Below are 14,729 nucleotides of genomic sequence, written 5' to 3'. Positions count from 1 at the left end.
GAAGTCAGTGTTCGGAATTCAGCTCCTCTGTATTCTTGGCCTCTTAAAGGGCTACTACACACCAATGCTCATCCTCTTCTGCCAATCACCTTTCACCTTAGCTCTAGACTTCTTTAGGACCCTTCCCCCAATGCTCGGTGCCTGAGCAACAAAATTCTTCATGTTCCAGCTTGAGCAAAGATGTTTTTTCAAAATTATCTGTTCTGTTATTGACCTATCTTATATCCTGACCTCGTTTCTCATTTGTTGACTGCCCTGACCCTGTGAACGTCTACTGGTGTAATTAGCTTATTCAAACGTCAGTGAATTTTTTTCGAACACAAGAAACTGATCAATTTTCATCAGTTGTTTAGATCCGATTTTGGTCATTGTGTGGTCAGTGTGTCCATTATAACCATGAAAGTTTCATCATTTTTTTTCTTGCATTACGAAGTTTTCTCAAGCTACTATCAAGCATGAAAATCCTGACCACACTAGGATGCAACTAGAACGGTATCAGACTGCCATAGACTTGTTTTTAGAGAGTTTGATCTATGACTGGGATCAAAAATGGACAAGTTTATGTTTTTTATGGACCACTCAGTCCTCAAACAAGCTTGAACATGTGAACAGCCCCATAAACTATAATGGGTACTTATTCTATCCATTAATATAGATAGAAAACGTATGTAAAACACAGATATCTGATTGACCCCTTACAGAGATTACCCTGAGATTTTACTCCTCAGCTTATCCCAAAGTTAGATCCATTAAAAACCTTAGGGGTGCACATTTTTCTAGGTATGCCTTGTATCATAAATATTTTAGGGAATTATGTAATTGCAATAGATTTGCAATGCATAGATAGACAGAGACATAGATATGAGATGAAAAGAAACATGCAAAAGCAAAAATAAAAAAAAATGTTTAAAATATTGGAAAAAAAATATGAATATAGGTTATCTGACAAATCGCATATACTGTATGTGGAGCAATAAATGAATCCTGTGCTTATAGAATTGGAATCACAACTTGATGAAGTACTCTTTCATTGCCCTAATTGAACACCCTGCAATGTCTATTATACAACCCCTGGCAACAATTATGGAATTACCGGGCTCGGAGGATGTTCATTCAGTTGTTTAATGTTTTTGAAAAAAAGCAGATCACAGACATGGCACAAAACTAAAGTCATTTCAGATGGCAGCTTTAGGGCTTTAAGAAACACTAAAAGAAATCAAGATAAAAAATGTGGTACTCAGTAAGGGTAATTTTTTTCAGACCAAGCAGAGGGGAAAAAAATGGAATCACTCAATTCTGAGGAAAAAATTATGGAATCACCCTGTAAATTTTCATTTCCAAAACTAACACCAGTATCAAATTAGATCTGCTCGTTAGTCTGCATCTAAAAAGGAGTGATCACACCTTGGTGAGCTGTTGCACCAAGTGGACTGACATGAATCATGGCTCCAACACGAGACATGTCAATTGAAACAAAGGAGAGGATTATCAAACTCTTAAAAGAAGGTAAATCATCACACAATGTTGGTTATTCACAGTCAGCTGTGTCTAAAATCTGGGCCAAATACAAACAACATGGGAAGGTTGTTAAAGGCAAACATACTGGTAGACCAAGGAAGACATCAAAGCGTCAAGACCAGAACTTAAAGCAATATGTCTCCAAAACAGGAAATGCACAACAAAACAAATGAGGAACGAATGGGAGGAAACTGGAGTCAATGTCTGTGACCAAACTGTAAGAAACTGCCTAAAGGAAATGGGATTTACATACAGAAAAGCTAAACAAAAGCCATCATTAACACCTAAACAGAAAAAAAACAAGGTTACAATGGGCTAAGGAAAAGCAATCGTGGACTGTGGAAGACTGGATGAAAGTCATATTCAGTGATGAATCGCAAATCTGCGTTGGGCAAGGTGATGATGCTGGAACTTTTGTTTGGTGCCGTTCCAATGAGATTTATAAAGATGACTGCATGAAGAGAACATGCAAATTTCCACAGTCATTGATGATATGGGGCTGCATGTCAGGTAAAGGCACTGGGGAGATGGCTGACATTACATCTTCAATAAATGCCCAAGTTTACATTGATATTTTGGACAGTTTTCTTATCCCATCAATTGAAAGGATGTTTGGGGATGATGACATCATTTCTCAAGATGATAATGCATCTTGCCATAGCGCAAAAACTGTGAAAACATTCCTTCAAAGAAGACTCATAAGGTCAATGTCATGGCCTGCAAATAGTCCGGATCTCAATCCAATTGAAAATCTTTGGTGGAAGTTGAAGAAAATGGTCCATGACAAAGCTCCAACCTGCAAAGCTGATCTGGCAACAGTAATCAAAGAAAGTTGGAGCCAGATTGATGAAGAGTTCTGTTTGTCACTCATTAAGTCCATGTCTCAGAGACTGCAAGCTGTTATTAAAGCCAAAGATGGTGCAATAAAATACTAGTGATGTATTGGAGTGTTCTTTTGTGTGTTTGTTTTTCATGATTCCATAATTTTTTCCTCAGAATTGAGTGATTCCATAATTTTTCCCTCTGCTTGGTCTGAAAAAATTACCCCTACAGAGTACCACATTTTTAATCTTGATTTCTTTTAGTGTTTCTTAAAGCCCTAAAGTTGCCATTTGAAATGACTTTAGTTTTGTGCCTTGTCTGTGATCTGCTTTTTTTTCAACAACATTAAACCACTGAATGAACATCCTCCGAGCCCAGTGATTCCATAATTTTTGCCAGGGGTCTTGCAAGTGACATAATAATCTCAATAAAAAATATGACTAATATCCACTGAATAATAGACAACAGCGCTAAAATACGAGAATCCTGGAGCTTTCCACATTAAAGCTTACGGCTTGTGTCATCATACTGAGTGTTAGCTGCTGTTGGTGCTAAAACTGTCATTGAGGTCAGCAGCAGCGTTCTCTTCTTCTGGGAATATTGAATCAGGGCTGCCTATTAAACTACTTTTTTTTTATCACCAAGATGCACTGAAATACAGACAGGGTAAGAAACATCATTTACAAGTAAAACTAGCTGAGATTAGTGATGAGCGAGTATATTCAGTTAACCCTTTCAGTGAGTATGCTTGGGCGAGTACCGAGTATCTTCAGCGTACTCGGTGATATGTTTGAATCACTCCGGTGTGCTTGATTTGCGACTGTTTGACAGCTTTAATACATGTGAGGAATGCAAAAGAAACAAGCATTCCTCACATGTATTAAAGCTGTCAAACAGTCGCAAATCATGCACACGGGAGTGATTCAAACATATCACCGAGTATGCTGAAAATACTTGATACTCGCCCGAACATACTCGTCGAAAGGGTTAACTGAATATACTTGCTCATCACTAGCTGAGATGGATGAGGAATACATCAGATACTTTATATTTATGATGGCTTTTCCTTTGACGATTTTAAAGAGGACCCATTTATATCTGTATATTCAGTGACTTGAAGAAGTATTCATACCCCATGAACTTTTCCAAATACTTTCACATTACACCCACAAACTTAAATGTATTTTATTTGGATTTTATGTGATATACCAACACAAAGGAGCAGTATTTGTGAAGTGTAAAGGAAATGATACATCATTTTTTAATTATTTAAAAAAATGTAAATCTGAAAATTGTGACGGGCATTTGTATTCAGCCCCCTATACTGTGATACTTTCTAGGACCACCTTTAGCTGCAATTACTGCTGCAAGTCTTTTGGGGTACATGATCATCTTTACCAGTTTTGTACATCTAGACCATATATGTGAAACTCTGGCCTGTGGGCCAAATCTGGTCTGCAGGGTGATTATATTTGGCCCGCGACACCAGAACCACCACCTCTATGTGGGGCCATTATACTTTATGAAGAACTATGTGGGGCCCACTATACTGTATTGAGGACTATGTGGGGCCCATTATACTGTATGGAGGCCTATGTGGGGCCTATTACACTGTATACTGGTTGGCCCACAACGTTTTCCAAGTTTTTCATTTTGGCCCTCTGTGTGTTTGAGCTTGATATCCCTGATGTAGATGCTGAAATTTTTGCCTCTTCTTCTTTGCACACTTGCTCTAGCTCAGTGAAATTGGATGGAGGCAATTGGATGGAGATTACATGTGAACAGCAGTTGTCAATTCTTGCTACAGATTCTTTATTGGATTTAGGTCTGGACTTTGACTGGGCCATTCAAACACATGAATATGCTTTAAACTAAGCCATCCATTGTAGCTCTGGCAGGATGTTTAGGGTCATTGTCCTGCTGGAAAATAAAACTACATCCCATTGTCAAGTCTTTTGCTGCCTCTAACAGGTTTTACTCCAGGATTGCCCCGTATTAAGCTCCATCTTACCATCAACCCTGACCAGTTTCCCTGTCCCTGCTGAAGAAAAGCATCCCCACAGCATGATGATGCCACCACCATGTTTGGTGGGGATGGTGTTTTCAGGGTGATGTGCAATGTTAGTTTTCCACCACATGTAGCATTTTTCACTTAACCTAAAAAGTTCTACTTTGGTCTCATCTGACTAGAGCACCTTCTTCCACATGCTAGTTGTGTCCCTTACATGGCTTTTTGCAAACTGCAAATGGGACTTCTTATGATTTGCTTTCAAAAATTTCTTTCTTCCTGCCACTCTTCCATAAAGACCAGATTTGTGGGGTATATGACTAATAGTTGTCCCGTGGACAGATTCTCCAATGCCATGAGTAGCTCCTTTCTTTGACCACTCTTTCCTCTCTGCCTCTGGAGCTTAAACCTGTGGGGTTACTGGCACAACACCAGTCTTAATGAATCGGCCTCATACTGTTTGTTTCCAAATTCATGAAGTGGACACACTGAAGTCTATATATGCAGTGTATAGACTTGCTCTATAGAAATGCACATGTAAGCATCACCCACACTTCTAAACATTGGGGAGTTTCAGACCTTGACTCATGGAAGTAAAATTGTAACTGTAAATATGAACTTAAAGCAACTTCAATGTTTAGCTTACTGAATGCTTTTTTGGTAAAGGTACAGACGCTGAATAAATAAATACTAAACTAAAAATACAGTCTGAAATATGTTATTTTTGCAAACATATTTTAGTCCGGTATACTTATATGGTCACTGTCGTTTCAACAAACTTTGCATAACTCAATAGTACCAACAAATATAAGAAACTTTGTAATATATTTTATCAGAGAAATATGCTTCTTTCTAAGCTTGTGAGCCACTTCTCTATCACTTCCAAATCAAAGAGAAGAGTGTGACCATGAAGCACAGAGAGATGGTGCTGCTGCCTTCTAGTAAGTGTTTTTTCTCACCTCAGAGATGGATTCACAATTACACTTCTTACCATTTTCCACGAAAATAAGACAGAGTTTCCTATTTCTTTTTCTTGGTTGAAACTTTCGTCATATCTCTTTGACCTTTTGGCATGGCTCTCTTTAGTCTTTTACTGTTGTTGTCTGCGTCCTGCTTGTTACCTGTTGCCATTCGTCTTTCTTTGATGATCTTTAGGGTCTCTTCTGTTAACCATAGCTGTGAGGTCTCTTCTACCTATTTATTGTCTTTCTGGCTTCTTTAGTAATAATAGTCTTTATTTGTGTCCATAATTCCTCAGGCTTTCTTTGTGTCCATTGCTATAAATCGGTTGTGCAGACTGTTCCAATAAACTTCAGGTATGTTGGTCAAATCGAAGTTAGAAATGACCTGTTGTCTAGTTTTTCTGCACAGTTACATTCTAATCTTTGCTGTCAAAAGTTCATGATCAGTTCACAGTCAGCTCCTGGCCTTGTTTTCACGGTAATGATCGACGACCTCCATCTTTGGCGAACACATATGTAGTCAACCTTATTTTATAGGCCCCATTTGGTGATGTCCATGTGTAGAGTCTCTGTTTGTGATTTTGGAAGAAGGTGATGATGGACTGTTGATTTGTCATACAAAAGTCAATGAATCTTCCTCCAGCCTCGTTTCATTCACCAAGTCCAAAGTTTCCAACAACGGTTTCATGATTGCCGTGGCCGACTTTGGCATTCAAGTCTCCCATAATAATAAGTCTTGTTTTTGCGTCTTGTTGATTTCTTTTTGAAATTGATCATAGAACAGTTCAAGGTCCTGCTCCTCGGCATCTGTTGTTGGTGAGTACACTTTGTAAGGTGGCTAACGGACACATCATTGATGGGAAGTATGTATCACAGAGATGGTTGTCCTCTGTGATTTAACCAAGAATGTTGCTCTAGTGCACATAAGCACTAAGAGGACGGTGCACCTGGGACCGGGTTACGGGTAGTTGGAGAGATGGGCGGGTCAAGCTACCCACATACCTCACCTCTTGGTATGGTTAAGATATAAAATGGAGGCCATTGTTTGGCACATGGTCTGTGTGTTTGGAGGGAGAAGGACTCCTGTGTGTTGTGGTCTCCCGATTGAGCCAGTGAATGGGATGCTATCCAGCCTGTGTGCTCACAGGACTGGCTAACCAGAGACTTTGCCTTAAGGACTCTTTACTTTGATTTTGCCTAAAATAAAGGCTGTTTTTTTTTCCTTTTGATTTTGCCTGGTTTATGAAGTAATAAACCAACATGGACATTTAAAGGAGCATGCTTCCTGTATGCCTCCCGTCACACTCAAGTGAGTAGAAACCCCACAACTTATATAACTGTGACATGAAATGGCGCTCTTTTTAGTCGTATGGAGATGATTCTAGCACTGACTGCATTGTATTTTAGGACAATTAAAGCTAATCTTCGGTTGAAAATAAAAACAACACAGTTTCTTCTTTGGTTATCATTGCCAGAATAGTAGACCCAATGTTGATTTGACTGGAAATGTCCTGATTGAGTCCATCTTAGTTCGCTAATTCCGAGTAAATCAAGTCCTGTTCTGTGCATTTCAGATTTGACGATGTCGAGCTTGCCTTGGTTCATGGTTCGTACAATTCCGAACTTTGTGATATCTCTGCAGCTTTTGATCTTCCCTTTCGACCAAGCGATATCAGCACCAAGATGTCATTGCGGCTTTGATCCTGACCCATAATGAGCATTGGTCATACTCAGGTCAACCATCGGCTCTTCCCCAGTATCTTGTTAAGTGCCTTGCGACCTAGGGGTACATCTTCCAGCACTATATCAAATTCCATTAGTTGTACTCTCCATCAAGTTTTCTTGGCATAAAACGGAAGTACATTGCCAGGCCTTTCTTCCGTGCAGTAATGTGGCTTCCATGATGGAGCCACACTGAAGCCTCTATGAATTGGGAGTTAATGGACAGAATAGTGTTCATAGAATAATAGTCTCCAGAAAGAGATGGAGCACAACCTCTTCCCCAGTGAAATTTATCCCGTCAAGCTGAAGCCCAAGAAGGATATTCTCTAGTTTTCAGGTAATAAAAAATAAGCTCTTTAATATATCTCAATGTTAAGGGGACGGTTGCAACAGCTTTTGCAACCGAACTCGGGGTCCGCGATGCAGCCTAGAAGACTGCGGCCAAACACCCACTGGGTTAGAGTGTAAAACAACCAACTTAAAGTGTAAATCCCTCCAGTGTTACTACACACCTGGACGGGAAAAGGATTCGCACTATCTCCTTTAACTACACGGAAGATGTGCGACAACTAACGCAGCTGTAGCTCTGTTGACTGCACAGAGGCTACGCAGCAGGCGCTAGGAAGTGTGTGTGACTCACGCCGGAGTGTACGTGCTCCCAGCCGGTGTGTGACCGGTCTGCGGAGTAACTCTCCAAGTGGCTAACAGGCGGTGCCAGGGATACGGAACCCGCAGTCTGCTCGGGGCATATAGCAACCCCCTTGTCAGAGCCAGACTGCCAAACGGGAACTACCTGCCTCCCCCCGCTAAGCCTGCCTAAGCGACCTGTGCTAATCAGCCGAGCGAACTCTGGCATCAGCAGGTCACGGAGAGAGTAGCTAGAGAGCACACGAAGCCTGCCTAAGCGACCTGTGCTAATCAGCTGAGCGAACTGGGCATCGGCAGGTCACGGAGAGAGCAGCGAGGGAGCACGTGGAGCCCAAACAGACAAGAATCCACACATGTACACAACCTAATGGAATGATCAGAGCGCACCGCCATGCTTGTGGGCGGGCTATTTAAAGACTAAGCCCTGCCCACAGTCGCATTATTGGTCGCACTACTGATGACGTCACCCGCGGCCAATCAGGCGGTGCCAGGTCACCGGATCAGCTGACACCAAACCACCAATCATGGTCCGCCATGTCACGGGCATGCTCAGTGCAGTGCATCCTGGATTTAGGCTGTAGCAGCCCTGTTCCCCTCCGCAACCTATGCTTAACGCTACTAGGAACAAAGACCCGAGATACAACTTGTACATCTCGTGCACTAGCTAGGCGTTGGGACTGATGACAATGCTGAGCAGCATCTGCCCCGGCTGGACCAGAATAGGTGACCACAGAATCCACTGATGATTCTGACCCAATTTCAGATCCAGCAAACGCCCGACGCCTAACACTCAAACTCTTAGGTTAGTCTAACGGCTAGCTCACATTAGCATATAAAAATTCGGTCCGATGTTGCTGTTGGAAGAGTGGAATCCATATGGTTGAACTTATTATTATTATTATTATTATTATTATTTATTATTATAGCGCCATTTATTCCATGGCGCTTTACATGTGATAGGGATATACATAACAAAAGCATTTACATAATCTTAACAAAACGAGTCAGCGACTGGTACAGGAGGAGCGAGGACCCTGCCCGCAAGGGCTCACAGTCTACAAGGGATGGGTGAGGATACAGTAGGTGAGGGTAGAGCTGGTCGTGCAGTGGTGTTTACTGCAGGTTGTAGGCTTGTCGGAAGAGGTGGGTCTTCAGGTTCCTTTTGAAGGTTTCCACGGTCGGCGAGAGTCTGATATGTTGGGGTAGAGAGTTCCAGAGTAGGGGGGAAGCACGGGAGAAATCTTGTATACGATTGTGGGAGGAGGAGATAAGAGGGGAGTAGAGCAGGAGATCTTGTGAGGATCGGAGGTTGCGTGCAGGTAAGTACCGGGAGACTAGGTCACAGATGTATGGGGGAGACAGGTTGTGGATGGCTTTGTATGCCATGGTTAGAGTTTTGAACTGAATTCTCTGGGCAATAGGGAGCCAGTGAAGGGATTGACAGAGAGGAGAGGCCGGGGAATAGCGGGGGGACAGGTGGATTAGTCGAGCAGCAGAGTTTAGGATAGATTGGAGAGGTGCAAGAGTGTTGGAAGGGATGCCACGGAGCAGGAGGTTGCAGTAGTCGAGGCGGGATATGATGAGGGCATGCACTAGTGTTTTTGCAGAGTCTTTGCTGAGGAATGCACGGATCCGGGAGATGTTTTTGAGTTGGAGTCGGCAGGAGGTGGAAAGGGCTTGGATATGTGGCTTGAAGGAGAGATCAGAGTCCAGGGTTACCCCAAGGCAGCGAGCTTGTGGGACTGGGGAGAGTGAACAGCCATTGACGTTGATGGATAGGTCGGATGGGGGATGTGAATGAGAGGGTGGAAAGATGATGAACTCTGTTTTATCCATGTTGAGTTTTAGAAACCTGTCGGAGAAGAAGGATGAGATGGCGGACAGACATTGTGGGATTCTGGTTAGTAGGGAGGAGATATCGGGTCCAGAGAGGTAGATCTGTGTGTCGTCAGCATAGAGGTGATACTGAAAGCCGTGAGACTCTATGAGCTGTCCCAGGCCGAAGGTGTAGATGGAGAAGAGCAGAGGTCCTAGAACTGAACCTTGGGGGACACCGACAGATAGGGGGCGAGATGAGGAGGTGGTGCGTGAGTGGGAGACGCTGAATGTCCTGTCTGTTAAGTATGAGGAGATCCAAGATAGAGCCAAGTCCGTGATGCCAAGAGATGAGAGAATCTGGAGTAAGAGGGAATGGTCCACTGTGTCAAAGGCAGATGACAGGTCCAGAAGGAGGAGGATGGAGTAGTGTCGCTTGGATTTGGCATTTAGTAGGTCGTTGGTGACTTTGGTCAGGGCAGTTTCAGTCGAGTGATGCGGTCGGAAGCCAGATTGTAGACGGTCGAAGAGGGAGCAGGAGGAGAGGTGGGAGGACAGTTCAAGGTGGACATGTTGTTCTAGAAGTTTTGAGGCAAAGGGGAGGAATGATATGGGGCGGTAGCTGGTCAGAGAGGAAGGGTCAAGGGAGGGCTTTTTGAGGATGGGTGTGATTGCGGCATGTTTGAAACATGAGGGGAAGACTCCGGTTGTTAGTGATAGATTGAAGAGGTGGGTTAGGGTTGGGATGAAGACTGAGGTGAGGTTAGTGATGAGGTGGGATGGGATTGGGTCAAGTTCGCAGGTGGTGAGGTGTGATTTGGAGAGTAAAGAGGAGACTTGACCTTCTGTAATGGTGGAGAAGTGGGGTTTGGAGGAGGAGGGTTGAGTAGATATGAGGAGGGGTTGTGTGGACTTTAGGCCAAAGTTTTGTCTGATGGTGTCAATCTTCTGTTTGAAGAATGAGGCAAAGTCGTCGGCTGAGATGAGAGAAGAGGGAGGAGGTGCTGGGGGACGAAGGAGAGAGTTGAAAGTGTTAAATAGCTGTTTAGGGTTGTGAGATAGGGAGGATATGAGAGATGAGAAGTAGGTTTGTTTTGCTGTAGTGAGTGCGGACTTGAAATTAGTGAGGGATTGCTTGAATGCGATGAAGTGCTCGATGGAGTGAGACCTTTTCCATCTCTGCTCCGCAACCCTGGAGGCCCGGCGCAGTTCTTTGGTAAGTTTAGTGTGCCAGGGTTGCCTGTTGAATGTGCGAGGTGTGGTGTGTGTGAGAGGGGCGATCGAGTCTAGAGCTGCAGCTATTGTGGTGTTATATGAAGCAGCAGCAACGTCTGCATCGTGCAAGGAATTTATGTCTGTGAGAGGAAGGAGGGATTCAGAGAGAGAGTGTAGGTCAAGGTGTTTGAGATTTCTGCGAGGGTGTGTGAGTTTGTGGAGTGGGGATTGTGCACCCGGAGAGGAGAGGGTAGAGAATGTGAGGAGGTTATGGTCAGAGAGAGGGAGTGGTGAGTTAGAGAGGTTAGATAGGGAACAGAGGCGGGTGAAGATGAGGTCCAGTGTGTGGCCATCTTTGTGGGTGGGTGTGGAAGACCATTGAGTGAGTCCAAAGGAGGAAGTGAGGGATAGGAGCTTAGAGACAGACGAGTGGGGAGTGTCAATGGGGATGTTGAAGTCACCCATTATGATAGTGGGGATGTCAGTGGAAAGGAAGTGAAGCAGCCAGGTAGTGAAATGGTCTAAGAAGGTGGTGGCTTGCCCTGGGGGTCGGTAAACGACGGCCAGTTGGAGGTTGGAGGGGGAATAGATGCGCACACAGTGCACCTCAAAAGAGGGGAGTGTAACGGAGGGTGGCAGTGGGATTTGGGTGAAAGCGCAGAGTTCTGATAGGAGGAAACCTACGCCTCCACCATGTTTGCCATTGGGGCGGGGGGTGTGGGAGAGGTGGAATCCGCCATATGAAAGGGCAGCTGGGGAGGCTGTGTCAGAGGGGGTGAGCCAGGTTTCGGTGATGGCGAGGAAGGAGAGTTTGTTTGTAATGAAAAGATCGTGGATGAAGGTAAGTTTGTTGCAGACAGAGCGAGCGTTCCATAGAGCTCCTGTTAGTATAGCTGAGGAGGTGGGTATTAGTTGGATGGGTATGAGGTTAGAAGGGTTGCGACAGTTTGAGGAAGGTCGTGGATAGGAGGTAGAAGTAACTGTGGGGATATGGCGAGGAGGACCAGGATTTGGAGAGATATCTCCAGCAGTGAGGAGGAGCAGAGAAAGTGTTAGCAGGTGGGAGCAAGAGAGAGCATGAGGTGGCTGTCTGTGTTTGGAGATCCAGGATTGAATGTTGAGGAATAATTTGGAGGAGGAGGTGAGATGAATGGGGAGGATAGAGGGAGAGATGAAGAGTTTCTTACTAGGTGTAGGGATTTGAGGGGTTATTAGAAAGTGGAGGACTATAGAGGAAAAAGTGAGAGCTAACAGAAACATAGTTAAAAGAGAGTGGGTGGTCAAAGTGTTGATTAACTGACTCCTGCCCTGACTAACTGCCTCTGAAATAACTGCCACTTCTCTCCGAAGCCACTTTGCACAAGAAGACGCGTGCACACCCCAGCTTATGTCATGGAAGTGCAATGCGAGTCATGCAATTTTTTTTTTTTTCTCCCCTAGCATCCATATAACATCCGTATGACATGCGTATTCAATCCATATGCAATTTGTTTTTAACAACATCTTTTACATACTGTAATTGTCTGTGTAATTTTAAAGCACATTTACAAAAGTAATGAAGCAATTTTATGTACAGAGATAGATAGAATAGATGGAATAAATATTGATAGTTGATAGATGGATAATAGAGGGAGAAAACTGTTAAAAAATGTGGGTTAGAAGTCATATAATACATAGAAAAGTGTATACACCCAAGATGTGGTCGCTGTCTCATATATACTCCAGCTCCACCCAGATAAGATATTGTGTATGCAACACACTGGCATCCCTACATGGGACCTCATCCATCCTGCATATTCACTGCCCAGTACATTAAAGGAAAACTGCTTGACATAGTCAGTTAAGTCCTTGTGTCCATCTGAAGGACAGACTCAATGGAGACCAAATGGACTGTTTGCCTCATTGTATGGCTCCATCAGGGGCACATCTGAAGCCCCTTTTTGAAGGATATTGACAGAAGATCCAGAGAGAAGCCAACAGAGCACCGCTGGACGCAGTGTGTACTTAGCCTAAATCCCCTATTTTATTCTTATTTGGCGAATGTGTATAATTGAACCCCCTTACAATTTCCAATTCTGCATTAAAATTTAAAGCTGAGTATCGTCCTTTATTGGATTTAATTACTAAAGTTTGTGAAGCTCCACAGCTACTGTTCTGCAACCTACTTTCTTCTTCTAGATGCCTTCCAAAAAGCATTAATAGCTGCTGCTCATAAAAAAGCATTTCCAGCTGCCGGTGCAGCGTTGCCAACGATTTGTATGCTTAACTATAGCACAAGCTCACCCCATGCACCAGCACAGACAAGTAAGGGAGCCATCTTTATGGGTATTCTAGAGTAGCCAGGCAATATCAATCTCATAAAACATGGTGGGCAGACATAAAAACCAGAACCATATGCAGATGCGGATCACATAAACAGTATATATATGTAAGCCAAAACACTCAATGCTTGGGTTTCATGCCGCTTTATTGTGTGTGCTTACTTCAACTCATAAAAAATGATGCCGAACATAGTCACCCAACTTTTCTAATAGTTTAACTTCAGTGGTTTAAGAGGAAATTCATGATTCCATAACTGAAAGAGGCATTCTCTTCATAGTTGTCTATGTCATCTCTTCTACTGCTGTGATTGCGCTTATCATTAGAACAGGGGTCTCTTGACCCCGTACTGCCTGCTGAGGTGGTCACTGACCACTGGATTAGGGCTGAAATACTTTGCTTTCTGTCACTTTTATGTCTTTTTTTTTCTATAAAGATAATTTTGGTTCTGTGCAGCATATACTATGCTGAGTTAAAAATTAAAAAAAAAAGTTAATAATAAAAAAGAATGAATTTAGAGGTGGCCGCACATCAGCAGAACTCTTCTTTTTCACCCCTTGGTCAATTTTTGAGATCTTGGGGCATTGTTGTTCTTAAAAGGAACATGTCAGGACAATTTTACTAATATGACTAATGGTGTGACTGTATAGATCGTAGAGCACTGATAATAACAACACCTGTTTTGCAGTAATCAGATTTGTCTTTGCTGTGAAATCAACCTGTAAAGCAATATGCAAAATAGCCTGGAAGTGTACTGGGGGGGTGTCAATGCACTCAGAGTTACAAAGGTCCAAACAGAGTTCCATGCACAATTGAGGAAGTGTGTGTCGGAAATCCTAATGTTCACACATTGCTTTTTTGCTGCTTTTTTTTTTCTGCAGGCAAAACCTGCTCTCTTGGCAGTAAATAAGTTTCTTACAAAAAACAGTTTTTTGCTGAATTTTTTTGCTCCGTTTTTCAGGATCCCAAAGTTCAGCTTTGCTTCCACCACAAAAGCAGGAACAATACAAGGTGTTAGGTCACCAATGCAAGACATATGTGAAACCATAAAATCATTTTGGAAAAAAGGGCAATTTGATCAAATTATTTAGTGGAAAAAAAAATTTATGTCTGAAAAAATAGTGATTATTCTGAACAATAAAGATCACATGAGTTCATGAAAAAATATACAATTACAAATGTAACCGGGGGGAGTTGAATTGGTTGGGAATAGTTTACCTGAGATATTGGCAGAGCATTGAGTTTGTAGGACACTGTTTACTTTCACATATTGGTCACCCCTTAAGTTGCTCAAGTCAGCCAATATTTACTTTTCACACATCACTAATTTAATTAAACTGTACTAATTCTAACCGCCATGCTAATGTGAGAACACCAAACATTATGGTTTAAACTTGGGAAAATCATAAAAATATATGGGTTTCAAGTACTGCTGTACATGTTTTTTTTCACTAAAAAAGCAGCAAAACCTGAAACCTGGATTTTTTGCTGCGTTTTTGCACTTACGCATTGCTTTCTAGGTGTTAAAAAATGCTCCTAAAATGCTGAAAGAAGTGACATGCTGTGGTTTTCAATAATGCAGCAGTTTTCCAATTCAGTCAGGAAAAAAAAACAATGTGTCTGCATGAGATTTTTGAAATCTCATAGCTTTTGCTGCTACTGTAAAACGCAGCTTAAAATTTGCATAAAAAAACACACAG

General features: G+C 42.7%; 1 protein-coding gene across 2 annotated transcripts in view; it reads left to right on the top strand.

The window, feature by feature from the left end:
• SGCG (sarcoglycan gamma) overlaps nt 1-14,729 on the top strand; it is a 415,701-nt gene that overhangs the window by 254,717 nt on the left and 146,255 nt on the right. The gene's annotated exons all lie outside the window — the stretch shown is intronic.

Source organism: Phyllobates terribilis, unplaced genomic scaffold (assembly GCF_046119375.1).
Source record: "Phyllobates terribilis strain yellow unplaced genomic scaffold, ASM4611937v1 Scaffold_2__4_contigs__length_985480577, whole genome shotgun sequence".
Lineage (NCBI taxonomy): Eukaryota > Metazoa > Chordata > Amphibia > Anura > Dendrobatidae > Phyllobates > Phyllobates terribilis.
The sequence above is the reverse complement of the archived record's forward strand: the minus strand, read 5'-3'. Positions and strand labels throughout refer to the sequence as shown.